This window comes from Palaemon carinicauda, chromosome 6 (genome assembly GCF_036898095.1).
Source record: "Palaemon carinicauda isolate YSFRI2023 chromosome 6, ASM3689809v2, whole genome shotgun sequence".
NCBI lineage: Eukaryota > Metazoa > Arthropoda > Malacostraca > Decapoda > Palaemonidae > Palaemon > Palaemon carinicauda.
The window spans coordinates 137,298,768-137,313,863 of NC_090730.1; positions in this window are offsets into that span (position 1 = coordinate 137,298,768).

A 15,096-nucleotide genomic window follows, 5' to 3' on the forward strand; every position below is an offset into this window, starting at 1 on the left:
AATGTGCAATTCCGGAGTGTTAGTAGGGAATAATAGAGTTTTGTATAGATAGAGCTACAGAATGTAGATGGACAGGATTGATTGATTGATTATGACATCTAAGGTCATTGACACCGAGGTCTTACAGGAAAAGAAGGTCCTTGATATCTTGGAAGATGGAAACTAGATGTGAATTATACAGTGAGGAATGGTTTTTGGTGTCTGAACATGGTGCACTTTCGTTAACAGGACAGCCACATCATTATATGATGGTCCATGAATACTGTTCCTCACTGACAAATCAGCTCTCTTCTTGGCTTCATGAACCACTCTCCGTCCCACCATCTCGTCTAATAAGATAACTCTATGACAGCATTGAGAGTCGGTCATTGCACTCCTGCATAACAATTATCAGGTAATTCACTAATCATTTTAGTCCATTATGGTTAACCGAATGTTTTCAAAATAAGTACATTACTTGAATTACCCTACAATCTCTTGATACAAAGACATCAGGGTTTCTTTAAGATGTATCTTTATACATTGGATACTGGATAGTAATTGAGACGAAGGCCATGACATTTCCTTCGAGATTTTTTGGAAGTCCTCTGTCGGGATGCCATCTGGTATATATCGAAGTATCCCTTACCCTTTAACATTGGGCTGTTGATCAAATGTGTGAGTTTATGCCCTTGCAAAAGCAGTCATCTCACCCTAATAATTTCGCATGGCAAGGACTTAGTTCTTCCTTCTTTGAGGAAATAAAAATATCGTCGTCAGTTGCGATGGACGGTTATTAGATGTGCAGTATATGTAAATGAAGAAGGGTTGCTCGAAACCCTAATGATCAACCTTTTGTTTAGGTATGAGGAATTGCTAATGCTGAGTACATGGGGTTTATGCAGATTAAATATTAATGATACTGTAATTCATATGTGGGTTTTCTATCGAGCTATTCCTGTTACTGGAAGTGGCTTAATTAGACAGACACTCAGACTTGCACACACCACAAATGGGATTTGATATCGGATTTTATAAGATTTCTATACTCTTTGATTAATTACATATAAGAATATATGTTAAGTATACAAGTGTTGAATTTTTAATTTACTTAAAATTGAAGAGACAAAAATGAGTTATTAGTATGATAAGGAGTTTTAGAAAGGATAGATATTGGTTTGAATTGAAACATAGATGGGTTTCACTTATTATTCCTTTTAAAACGCCATAAAAAGGATTTTCTTTCATTCTTCCAGTAATTTGTTTCTGATTTACATTCTCCTTTTAGGGAAGGTTTTATTGTCGATAGGTGATTGTCTGAGACAACCAAGGAACATTGCAAGCAAGAAACGGAAGTTATTGCAAAAGATGAATTTAGGCAAATAAAGTAAATTGATACGGCGCAAATGAAGAATAAAATAAAAGTAATGACAATAGATGAATTAAAAAAATAAGCAAATTGAAATAGGTCGTTTAAAGAATTAAGTTTTTTTTCTGTATTCGATACATGCATATTTGTACATAGAATTAAGGGGAGTAGACAAGAAATGTAAATTCTTACGTCAAGTTACGACGAAATATCACGAAACGATATCAGTCTAACGGAAATAAAGTAAAAGCAGGAATTTCTTTCCTAGAAGTTAGTGAAAATAGTTGTGCATTACTCCCGAGTGTTAAAGAGCCATCCTAATGTATGGTAACCTCATTTTACTTCCAAGTTGTTTATTTTTTATTTTTTCTGTTCCTAATGGCGGAGGTCATGTAAATTTGGTCGTATTAAGACTTAAAGTTGAATATTCAACTGTCTATAGTTGTTAATCATTTCCTAATTATATAATCAATACGAATAAGAAGAAAATATCACCTGTAAGTTTTACCCTCTGAAGATGCGCGACCAAAATGTAAGTTAATTTTTTCTTTATGTTCAGATGTTATTCTATATTCGGCACAACATCAATAAGTCTTGTATCTTCATATCTATTTTACATTGCTCCCACATCCAAATATTTCTTTTTCACTTTAACACTTTCCTCAATGTTTTTCATAACACATTTTCAGCTTTATTTCTTTCCCTTCCTTGAATTGTTCTGTTTTCCCGACACCCTTTCCTGCATATTTTTCTTTTATTTTTCCATTTCTGTACCTATTTCGTGTTCTGCAATTGTATTATTGCTTATTAGTTTTTCTTTATTTTATTTCATGATAAATAATGTGAATTCACGAAAAGAGTTTAATTTTCTTAATCATTATCAATCGCTTAAACAGATTCATTATGTTATGCGGATTTTTTTTTCTTTTTTTTTCTTTTTTTTTGTTTTTTGCTGAAATAAGTCAATATTATGATTAATTTATCCTACTTTATAGGAATTAAAATTTTGGCAAACTAAGTCACGTGATATATTTTATTTTTTATTAAGGTTAATTAGTGTTCACTGTTCCCCCATGCTCTTTTATTGCATAAATTTGAAATGTAATTTGTGTTCCTAAAATAGCAAAAGGAATACTTGCACCCTCTCTCTCTCTCTCTCTCTCTCTCTCTCTCTCTCTCTCTCTCTCTCTCTCTCTCTCTCTCTCTCTCTCTCTGTTGTTTCATTCTATGGGTATCTATTAGTAATAACAGCACTTTCATTGTTTTTAAATGGCTTTTTCCAGGAAGGATTGGCTAGACCAAGACCTGGCTAGACTTTTCTATCACACCAAAAAATTGTTTTTTTCTAATTGTATACTATGTTCTGTACTTCTTCTATATATCTATTAATTTATACGAGTTTCAGAATCCAGAACACTGGGTCTTTGTAAGAATATATCATTTAGAATATATCTTTTGTGAACTAATTGTGATGCAAAGTGAATAAGTTATTCTCTAGTGATAGGGAATAAATTCATTTAATTTGAATACCTTATGGTAACTTATTTGCAATGGAAAATCCCCCTTTCCATTTGGATGAAAGGTATATTTCTTAATAAGAGTACTTTCCCATAAGGTTTGTACATTCCCTCTTTCTGAGTTCATTTGGTAAGCAATTTTCATAAAGTAATTTCTTATGTCCCTTTCCTAATGCCATCGTTACTCAGAACAGTTTTTTGATAAAATGATAGTTCTCCAATAGTGTTTATCAGATGAACTTCCTATGTCTGTGCGTTTTTTATTTGAATTGAACGTTCCATTAAAATAACTTTTATCTTTCAATTAAGACATACTGCCAAATCGATCTGCTGACTCAGGCGACCATTACATCCCCAGAAGAATGAGATCAGCATTTATATGTCTGACAGCATTCGACCTCATTTGTGAAAGGACATTGCCGGGAATTTCCTTTGTGCGTTATCGTCTCATTAACTTTTAGTAATTGCTTGTCCTTCTTCCTTCTCATCTCTGGAGTTATGGGCCATCATTTGTTCCACGTCAGCAATATTTCAAGGGCCATTGAGACGTTTTATTTTCTCTGATAACCCAGTCGACTTAATTCTATGCATTTACCCTTCATTTCAAAAGCCATATCGCGAATGTCATGCTTTTAAGGACTCTTAAAGAATGTTCTTTCTGGAAACCTCTCTCGCAGATGAAATCTTTTATTCTTATAATTGGCTAACATAAGAAAGGAAATTATACATTACTTGTATATCCTGATGTGTAATTTTTTTTCGTGTCTTTTCTGTATCTAAACGTTCAACATATGGTAATCTTCCCTAACTCCCATCACGTTTTTGGGAGTTGGAGAGCCGCTCAAAGTTTTATAGGTTTCTTTAGTTCACAACTTACGTCCATGTGAGCTGCGAAGTCTGGTTTTGGAGGGATCTATAAGTCTGCAAGCAGAGTTATTAGCAGCTAAAGCCTTGTCCTTCCTGGTCCTATCTTGTATCCAGAAGGTTTTAGTCATTAATCGTATTTTTATATGGTCACTCTTTAGGACTTTCTTAATCGACATATAAACCAATCGAGAGTTTTTATTTTTTTTTTTCATTTTTTTATTTTTTTATTTTTTTTTTTTTTTGTGGGGGGGGGCACCCTTCTGAAATGCTTTTCCCTTCATATCACGTCAGCTGTAACCACCACCGCATCTTCCCCAAAAATAGAAATTACTTTTGATCTCAGTTAACTTCTTCGTTTCGTAAACTTTTGCTGCCTACAGATGTATTTAAACGTAATCCTATCTGTTTCATAACAGTAATGAATTACTTGTTATGTTTATTACTTTTCCTAATTATTCGGCATTTTCCATCTTTGATTTTCACTCTTTTATAAAGATATGGAGAGTTTACAACCAAAATACAAATTCTCGTCATGCATGTCCACTCAGGAAGTACAGTTTCTCTGTTTAATTCCAACGCTAAATTTTATTAACAATTGGCCTTCCTATTTGAAGAATGTCTGTCATTGTACAACTTATCATCTACTCCCATATCTTTCTATAGTCTTAATTCATACTCAAAGCACCTTGTGTCTCTTTCGGTAAATGATAACACATGTCCTTCTAAACCTACAACACAGCGACTAGAGTCAAAACTGGGGGGTAACCAAGCAATAAATCAAGATTTGTGCCTAAGCTTAAAGCGTACCCGTGCTAGAGCTGACATCGGGTGGGATAGAACGGTACCTGACACTATTCGTCATCTGTTTCAGCTATCAGTATCTCAATGTTTAACACAGGACCGGATTTATATGGGGACATAAGGGCAGTTGCCCCCCCCCCCCCCCCCGACTCAAAAAATATAGTTGGGAAATTAGCGAGATATTGGGATAAATGTATTTTCTGAACCAGGGCACACAACTCCCGTAACATAATGAGAAATTTTTATTTTTTTCATCTGTCTTTATTTTCTTTATATATTATAATGGTTAAATATGTAAAAGGTGCCATTAATGACATTAAGTTACGGTAACAGGCAGTTAAACAAACGCCAGCGTATGATAAAGTATAATCTGTATGATTAGCATTTTCATTGTGATCCAAATTTGAAACGTTAGCCTGTAGTTCAAAATTGCTAATATCCAAATGTCGCCTACAATATCGTGGCATTCAGTGACTGTTACCCTAACGCAGTGTTGCCCAAGTACGGAGAAATCGCCAAACATTTTGTATTGTAATGCAACGTAAATTTTATGGAAAGGAAAAGTTTACTCTAAAACAAATTAATAGTATTTTGATTACAGTTAGGTTTTAGGTAATCCCACACGTACAATACTTGTTTTCAGCTAAGAAAACCCTGGTATATAGGGGTTGTGAAGAGAGCATAGGATCCAAGCATAATGGGAACATTTCTAAATCATGCCCTGGTTTCACGCCAATATATATTTTCAATTAAAAACCTCCTTCACTCCAACCATTGGGAGGTTTAAAGCAATTTTGTTTTTTCAAGGAAAAAAAAAAATTGGTTTTTAGTCATTTTTGTACATGATTCCTTGGGCTTACTTGCGTAAACCCTTTTCTTTCTCCACCCAGCCCAGTCCCTGATGTTTGATAAATTCCTCTGAAATATCAAATATCTTCACCCATTGATCGTGCTTCATCACCGTTTCTATCATTCTCAGTTGACCATTAAATCAAGATATCTATGATTCATGAATTTCCTTTTTCTGTTCGTGACTAGCCTTTAAGATCATTTTAAATTTTTCTTCTGTTTATGAAGTATTTAATCTCAAGTTCGAAACCAATTCGATTTTCTGCATATTGATTATTGCGTGTTTTTGCTTGCTATAGTATTTATTTTCCCTTACTGATAGAGTAATTTCGGAGCACTTCTCAAAATTATCTTCTATGTTTAATCCATCCTACAGATCTTGGGTATCCAAAGCACTCATTCAAGTCAATATCTCTTGAATATTTGTAGTTTGTGTAAGAAAAATCCAGATGAACTATTCTATGTTGTTTATACGCTAAAGATATATCATATAAAATATATTATATTATATTATTCTATATTATATTATATTATGATACCACTACAGTATACAGTATATTGTAATGTGTATATTACTGTATATTATATTATTTTATATTACATTCTATTACCGAAGAGACCCTTGCTGACTGTCCTGATAAAACTGTGAACTTTAGGGAATATTCTCAACGCGGAAGAATGTCAGTATCCGGGAATTTCAAGTTTGTAAAGTATGCTGTATGTGGTTTGAATAAGTAAATAGTTCATCTTGTATATATAATTGAGAGAGAGAGAGAGAGAGAGAGAGAGAGAGAGAGAGAGAGAGAGAGAGAGAGAGAGAGAGAGAGAGAGAGAGAGAGAGTATTAAAGTTTCAATCTTAAGGTGCAAAACTATCTGAAATTTTAGAAGCCGGTAAGCATTCGTAACAGTCATGAATTAAGAATTTTCACAGTCCCCTTATCAGTAGAATAAATAAACCACAAATAGAGTTAGTGTGCAAGAACATAAGTCTTGGAAACTCCAACAACTGCCCCACAGTCCAACACATCCTCTCTATTGTAGTCTAGAACTGCATCTGCTGCTCTTGTCATAACTTACCATGTACATTCCCTGTTACACACCCTGTTAAAAACTCTTTATATCTATACCATTCACATAAACATCAATTTACATATACGCTTACATATATATATATATATATATATATATATATATATATATATATATATATATATATATATATATATATACATATATTTATATATGTATATATACACAGTATGTATATATACATATATATATATATATATATATATATATATATATATATATATATGTGTGTGTGTGTGTGTGTGTGCGCGCGCGCGTTGTGTAAGCGTGCGCGTGCGTGTGAGCGTGCTTGTAAGTATTGTACTCTTCATTCTATTATTATTCGAATCATATTATTAGTATGAAAAATGAATGTTAGAAACACAGCTCTCTTTCGGACAATTATTGATTTTACTTTAAAAGTATTTAAATGCATTAACATGAGAAAACCAAGCGACTTAAAAGCCTTTCGTAAAGATGATGTATATAAGCTAAATGAGCTTTTCATCAGCGCCCTTTCAAATCAGGTAATTGGCTTAACTGAGACTATATCCGGTACTTTGTCGTTAACGTATAAACTTTGTTCGGGAAAGGAAAATGAGTCATTAGTTTTACTTGTACAATCTGTTTATCAAGAATAACTTTTCCAGATGTAGTTGTGTGTTGAATGCAAAATTAAATTTTGGATCAACAGTGAATAAGATATTTCTATTGTTGTGTATTGATTATCACGTGAGTAATGCTCTCCTTTGCTTATATTGCAAACTCGACTTCTTTTCTGTTCTTTCTCCTCGAGTTCAAAAAGAATGATGAGATATTCCCTTGATTTACAAATCAAAAATTTCTGAACCTGCCACGAAACAAGTTTTGTCACAGTGTCATTTTCCAGTCGTCCATGTTATTAAATCATTGAACGTTCACCTTGCAAGTGTGCTTGCCTTTGTTATTGCTTCTATTTCAACGCAATATATACTCTTCGTGTTAGAGTCTCTTCTGTTCTCTGCTTAAACGTAATTAGATATTCAATCCTTCTGATTGTCGAGGAATCCTGAGAACTTGCAATGAAGCCAACCTTAAGGAATCTAGATCGCATCCACGTGTACAGAAAATATCAGTTCACCGGTTCACCAGAATCCAAAATCACTCTGTTGACGATATTTTGTATTTTATTTTATCATCTGCAATCTAGTAATTTTATCAAAATAAGGGTTATCTTCAAATGCCTTGATATTCAGTTTCCTTTGTGTAATACCCGTCTCCCCCAATGATTTTATTACTGCAATAAAACTCATTTATTTTTAAGTTAAATTGTTTATCCATTTGGAACTCCTCGTTCCTCAAACTAGCATATACAGTATATCTTTCTTTTAACTTTTAGTTATTTCATTTTCTCTTTACTGTTGTGCTTTTATTTCTAGCATAATTGCCATTTCTGTTTTCTTTTCCTTTTCTTTTTTTCATGAACATACTGACCTTCCGGTTTTGGTCTGTATATTCAACGTTCATATTTTTCTTCGAAGCTTTTATTCACGCTTTTCTTAATCGAGTTCATTTCGTCTCTCATTATCCGTAATTGTGAGAGTTCCACTCATTTCATTTTCATATTCATTCGAGCTGGAAACTTCTCATGCAAGATACACTGTCGCTAACAGAAGAAAATATCGAGATGAAGAAATATTTTATTTAAAGAGGAAGGACAATATAAAGAAAAAATTCAAAAATTCATTTTTCGTTTCCATTTAGATATTACACAATTAACCACAGACTATGCAAAAATAGGTCACAATATTATGGATATTCCTTTTATTTTTCTCTTTATAGGAAGTTTTATTATAATTATTTTCGTACATTGCCTTACTCGATGGAAAAATACATTTATACCTAACCACAACTCACTTTATTCACTTTAATGGAAGAATTTCTTTTCGCTGTTAATTACTCCAAAGAGTAAGGATTACATTGCTGCCTTCACGCCCCCCCCCCCCCCCTTTGAAACATGGCATAGATTCATTTCATAACGTTTTCTAGCATTCTTTTGTTTAATCCCTTGCCCATTCTTCTTATCGCTAAGAGCCAGGTCTCTCCTTTCTCGCCAGTTCTTTTGTCTCAAAGCTGGACAATATTTCAATGGATTCAGGGACTTTCACTCGGTGCGTTCTTCATTCTTTTTCTTCCCCTGAGTTTTTTTCTGGTTCGGTTTGCAGTAATTGTCTTTGACTTCCAGTCCTTCTTTCTTACAGTGTTCGTATTTCCTGCAGAAGAGCTCTCGTGTCATGATATTCTGTTTTATCTATGCAATCCTTGTTATTCATGCACGGTGTTCTTCCATATTGTGTTTATGTTACAGCTTGAGTATTATTAAACAAGCTTCAAAATGGGAATTTCATTTATTCTATTTGGATACTTTCCTTTTTTAAGTACGTAATCATTCTCTTGCGCCATAGGGTAGATTAACATTCCTTTATAGCCAAAATTCATTATTCTTGCGTAATGATACTCAGAATAGATTAAACCACAGAGTAATTCTAATGTTGATGTTTTTGATTCATTGGTGTTTGATAATTATTGAGCTATTTGTTAATAACATCACTTATCATTTCAATACCGTGTATAGTCAAGACTATTTTTTTTCTGAAATATAATTGCAACGTAGGTTTTCAGATTATTTTTCCACTTTAAGTAATTAAGTCTACGGCATTTGTAACTAAATTTAGAAGATTTCGGTTTTATGTAATTCAGAAGCCTTTTCAATTTTGCCTTCTCTCGTTATACATGAGATGCTCTTAAAATAATTTTTTGTTTTTTTATTAAAAGGAATCATATATCGAGTAATTTAAAGAGGAATTTCCCCAATTAAGATCAATATCGATCAGTCCTTTTAATGGTAAGAATAACAAAGGATTGCATGTACAATAGAGCACAGATCTTTCTAATTTATTCCATATATTTCCTAATTTATTTACCTTGTGGCATTTGTCTATTTCTGCAAGTTCTCGTTTTCTAAATCCTAGCTTGCCAAGAAAGACTTAACTAAGCAGATTAATTTTTAAACTCTCATTATCAGAAATAATGATCTCTCACTCTTGAGCCTCTGTGTACTCGAATTTATATTTTTTGGAAGAAGTTGTAGTCTTTTTGAAGGTGATTTAATTCTCACTATCCTTTATGTGTAAGGATGTAGTTGTCATTTAATTGTTATTTCATATGCTTCTTTTCAACATAAACTAATTTGAAAGAGTACCTATGTAACCACCATCTGTATGGTCGTCAAGAAACGATGATCATGAATTCTCTCCATGGAAAGTGTGTTAAATGCTCACCTTTGAGTATCTCACCTCTAGCTTAATCTGTACCGCTCACTCTCCATTCTCGTGGATTGTGACGGCACTTATTATTATTATTATTATCATTATTTGCCAAGCTACAACCCTAGCTAGAAAAGGAGAATGCTATAAGCCCAGGGGCTCCAACAGGGAAAATAGCCTAGTGAGGAGAGGAAACAAGGAAAAATAGAATATCTTAAGCAGAGTAACATCAAAATAAATATCTCCTATATAAACTATAAAAAACTTTAACAAAACAAGAGGAAGAGAAATAGGATAGAACATTGTGCTCGAGTGTACTCTCAAGCAAGAGAACTCTAACCAACAAAAATAAACAGTGATAGAACCTTGTGCATGGGGCGAGCAACATTGTATATATAGATATACTCTAGACAAGGTTCGGTTATTAGTAATAAATGGCAAAGACATTACTTAAAACAATAAATCCAAGTGCGGACTAAATTATCTTTATACATGAAGTCCAATAAATCCGTGAATGTCAGCAAAGCCCCGAAGACTATTTTTGCCGTTCTGAGAAAAACAGAACAAAACAGAAACAAGTTCTGGACGTAAGATAAAAAAGTTTACAAACTGTCTTCAGTAGATCTTGGTAGAACGTAAAGGCAGAATTTTTGTTTTTCTTTTCTGAATTAATTGTTTGTCTTGAATCTCCTCAAGAGATGGTTTACTGGAAGGACCTCTAATTTATGTTACAATATTAACACATATTTTTTGGCATACTGCATTTTACAATTTCCCCTAAAAGTAATTATTTTTTTTTTCAATAGTAATGCACCGAACAGAGTCAAATAGGCTATGAAGTTCTTTTTTATTCTAGTGTAAAAATCTTCCGTCTCAAAACTGAGTCTCTCTCTCTCTCTCTCTCTCTCTCTCTCTCTCTCTCTCTCTCTCTCTCTCTCAGCTTGCTTGGTTATCATGATTACTCCATCTTGATCATCTTTTGAAGTTCCGTGCAACTCTCTCCGTCATCCTCTTTGCTCATACTATGAATCCTGTGATCATTATATTTTCGAAAGAAATCTTCCTCCCTTTCCTAGACTATTGGCATTCTGTCTCCTCCGCAGAAACATCGTTTGACATTTCCTTTGTGTATCATCATCTTGTATGAACTTTTAATGAATCTTCTCTCCTCTCCTCCGACGTCTTCTCGAGATATTGATAGATATTTTCTCCCGTGCTTTTATCCTTCTATTAGCCTTTGATGAGTGTCTGGTCTTTTCACCGTCTTTTAGAATCTCCACAACCAATAAACCTTCTTCTTCTTCTTCTTCTTCTTCTTAGAGAGAGAGAGAGAGAGAGAGAGAGAGAGAGAGAGAGAGAGATAATGCCTCCTCGTATCACCTACCTCCTCTTATGATAATCCTGTGACGAGCCGAGAGAAGGTTGTGACTCAAAGGCAAGATGAAAGGAACTGAGTAACTTTATTACAGAACATCCGTTTATATATACATAAACTCCAGGCAAAAGGGCATAAAAGACATAACAGGAAATTTCATGTTCAACCGACACCGCATTGGTTAACAGTTAACGGTGAGAAAAACAGACATGTTATTTCAGGTCCTTATCAGTGCGAGGGGAGAGCGAAGTTACAAGCATAATATATACACAAAATTAAATGTCTTTACTATGTACGATCGTTTGACACACGGTTGGTACATGGCTTCCACCCCTAAAAATGACATACTGTACATGTTAAATAGGGCGCCCTGATCTAGAGAGGCGAACTGTATGCGGGTCATCTGGCAGAAGATAAGCAGGTTTTAGACGATTAATGGAAACAGTCTTCTTTGCCACGAATGTTTAGTAGGAATGCTTTCGGACTGCGTCGGATCACAAGGAAAGGGCCCGTGTTAGGGGGCGTTAGCGGTGGCTTGCTGGTGTCGTTGCGTAGGAAGACGTGCGTTGCAGAGTCCAAGTCTGTCGGTGTGTGATGCTTCGCTGGGGGCTTGTAAGTCTGGCGGCATGAAGTAAATTTTCCTACGACGTGACATATGCGCTGGAGATCGTCGGAGGAGGTTGCAGAAGGAAATAATTCGGCAGGGACGACCAACGGGTCGCCATACACCATTTCAGCTGCCGAGACGTCGAGGGCGTCTTTAGGAGTGGTCCTTAGTCCCAGGAGGACCCAGGGAAGCTGAGTAAACCAGTTGGAATCCTTGCAGCGGGACGTTAAAGCTGCTTTGAAGGTGCGATGAAAACATTCAACCATTCCATTGGCAGCAGGGTTGTAGGCAGTTGTCTGATGTAGGGTGATGCCCAGGAGATTTGCTAATGGTGTCCACAATTGAGAGGTTAAAGTGGTACCCCTGTCAGAAGTAATATGCCCAGGGATATCAAATCTTGCAATCCATCCTGAGAGTAAGGCAGATGTACATGAGGCGGACGTTGCAGTTTCCATGGGAATGGCTTCAGGCCAACGAGTGGGTCGGTCGATGACGGTAAACAGGTCATCGTGTGATGTGGGTAGGGGGCCTACAACGTCGACATGAATGTGAGCAAAATGATGCTGAGGTTGAGGAAAGGTGCCCACTCCTGAATCCCTGTGTCGATGTACTTTGGAAGTTAGGCAAGAAGTACAGGCGCGGACCCAATCCTTAGCATCCTTAGAAATGCCGTGCCAAATGAACTTCCTCTTCAGCAGCTGTGCAGTAGAACGGCATGAGGGATGTGAAAGGCTGTAAATGAAATCAAACACCTGTCAGCGCATGGGAGCAGGAATCCAAGGTCGCAGTCTACGAGTACTGATGTCACAGAGGAGGGTGGTGTTGGAGTCGTCGAGGGGGATGTCTTCCCAACGGAGGGATGTGCAGGATGTCCTACATGCTTGATACTCTGGATCCTGTCGTTGGGCTTTAGCTAAGGCGTTGTAATCTAATCCCAGTTGAACGGCAGCCAACGTGTTTCTTGACAGTGCATCGGCAACGGGATTCATTTTCCCAGGGACGTGTTGAAGGGTGCAATTGTATTCAGCCATGGCGGAGAGATGTCGGCGTTGACGGGCGGACCAGGCGTCAGACTGTCGAGTGAAGGCGTGCACCAGAGGCATGTGGTCTGGGCAAATGACGAAAGGCGTACCTTCTAAGAAATGGCAAAAGTGACGGACAGCCAAGTACACCGCCAGCAATTCGTTATCGAAGGTAGAATAACCCGATTCTACCTTGGACAGTTTTCTGCTGAAGAAGACCAATGGGCGGGGTCAAGCCGTTGACCACCTGTTCGAGTACTACACCAATAGCGACGTTGCTGGCATCGGTGGAGAGAAGTGGAGGGGCATGTGGGATGGGAAAAGTGAGAGCTGCAGCAGTGTATAGGGCCTTCTTTGCATTGCAGTAAGCCGCTTCTTGAAGGGGACCCCACTTCAGGTCTTTTGGCTTGCCCTTGAAGGAGGCGTAGAGGGGAGCAAGAGTGGTGGCAATGGCTTGCAGAAAACGGTGATAATAGTTGATCATGCCCAAGAGTTCCTGCAGAGCTTTGACGGTCGAGGGCGTGGGGAAGTTCTGAACGGCTGCTACCTTCTCAGGGAGGGGATGGACTCTTTCAGGAGTGATGCGGTGCCCTAATAATGACACGTCGGTGGCGCCAAAGATACACTTGTCATACCGGACTACAAGGCCTTTTTGTTGCAGGCGGTCGAGCACGATGTGCAGGTGACGGAGGAGTTCCTCTTTTGAGGAGGAGAACACAAGTATGTCGTCCACATAACATACACAGAAGGGTAGGTCCCCTAAAATGCCATCCATGAGACGTTGAAAAATGGCCCCAGCATTATGAAGGCCAAAACAGGAGTATTTGAAGATGTATGTACCAAACGGAGTGGTGATGGTGATCTTGGGGATGTCTTCTGGGTTCATAGGCATCTGATAATACCCCTTCAGGAGGTCGAGCGTGGAGAAAACCTTCACTTTGTGCAGGTAGGAGGTCACGTCGGGGATGTTTGGGAGGGGGTAGTGATCCGGTTCTGTTTGCATGTTCAGGCGCCTGTAATCCCCACACAGACGGAGGAAGCCATCTTTCTTGAGAACGATGTGTAAGAGTGACGACCATGGGCTGGAGGCCTTTTGGCAAAGGCCCATTCCCTCCATTTCGGTGAACGTCTGTTTGGCGGCTGCCAATCGTTCCGGTGCCAGACGTCTGAATTTTGCAAAGACTGGGGGTCCCATCATCTTGATATGGTGATAAATACCGTGGTTGGCAGGAGCCGTGGGTGTTTGGTGAAGTTCTGGATGGAAAACTTTCGGGTACGGCATGAGGAGGTGTGCGTAGGCATCTGTGGGTGCGCTGATGTGGAGAGCGAGATTGGAGGGGGTGGGTTGAAGAAGTGTCGACAAGTACGAGTCTGCGGTGACCAATCGTCGGTGGGCGACATTGACCAGAAGGTGGAAATGAGAGAGAAAATCTGCACCAAGGATTGGTAATGTGACATCAGCAACGAGAAACTAAATTAAATTTACTGTTTCCAAACGATAATGTGAGGTTCTCGTAACAACAGGTGGGTATCGCAGATCTGTTAGTAGCTACCAGGCGGACGTTGGCAGACGTAGACAGACTACGTCGTGTCCTGAAGAGTTCCCTTGGCAAAAGAGAACGATAAGCACCCATGTCTACCAAATATCGCACTCCCGTTCCTGCATCATGTTAAAAGAAAAGATTAGAATCACGGGAGGCCACCGCCACGAGTGATGGCCTACTTCCACTTTTCTTCACGACTGCCCCGAATCTGTAGTGGTAGTAGCAAAACTGCGGCCAATTGGCGGTATTAAGTGGCTGTAGAAGTCGTTGGTTGGGGCGACGAGCGAGTGGTTTGGTGATGGGTGGCTTTGTCACCGCTCAGGCTCGTCACGGGGTAGGCGTGTATGTCCTACGGCATTCACGTCAGGTTTGGTTGATGTTGAATAGGCGTCCTCTTTGTCAGGAGTAGAGGTGTTGATGGAGGTCTTGAAGGTCGTGAAGTGGCTGTCCATAAGGGTGTCGGCTTTGGTCATAAAGTCTTTTATTGGTAAACTATCGACATCGGGTATGACAGCGCATACAGGTTCGGGTAAACGGTGTATCCAAAGGGCACGAAGTAGGTTCACCTCATAAGGAGAGCCGTATGCGGCAGGTTGCAGGCGAGCGATACTGGTCATTTCCCTGAGGGCGAGCGAAGCTCTTTGGTCCCCCAATGGTTGTTGAGAGAGCTGAAAAAGCTTTGCTGTACGGGCGGCTGGCGACGGAGAGTAATGCTGCAGAAGGTATGTTTTGAGGGCACCATATGCTATTGGGTTGTCTCCTTGTTCACAAAGCCAGTCGGATATTTCTGGG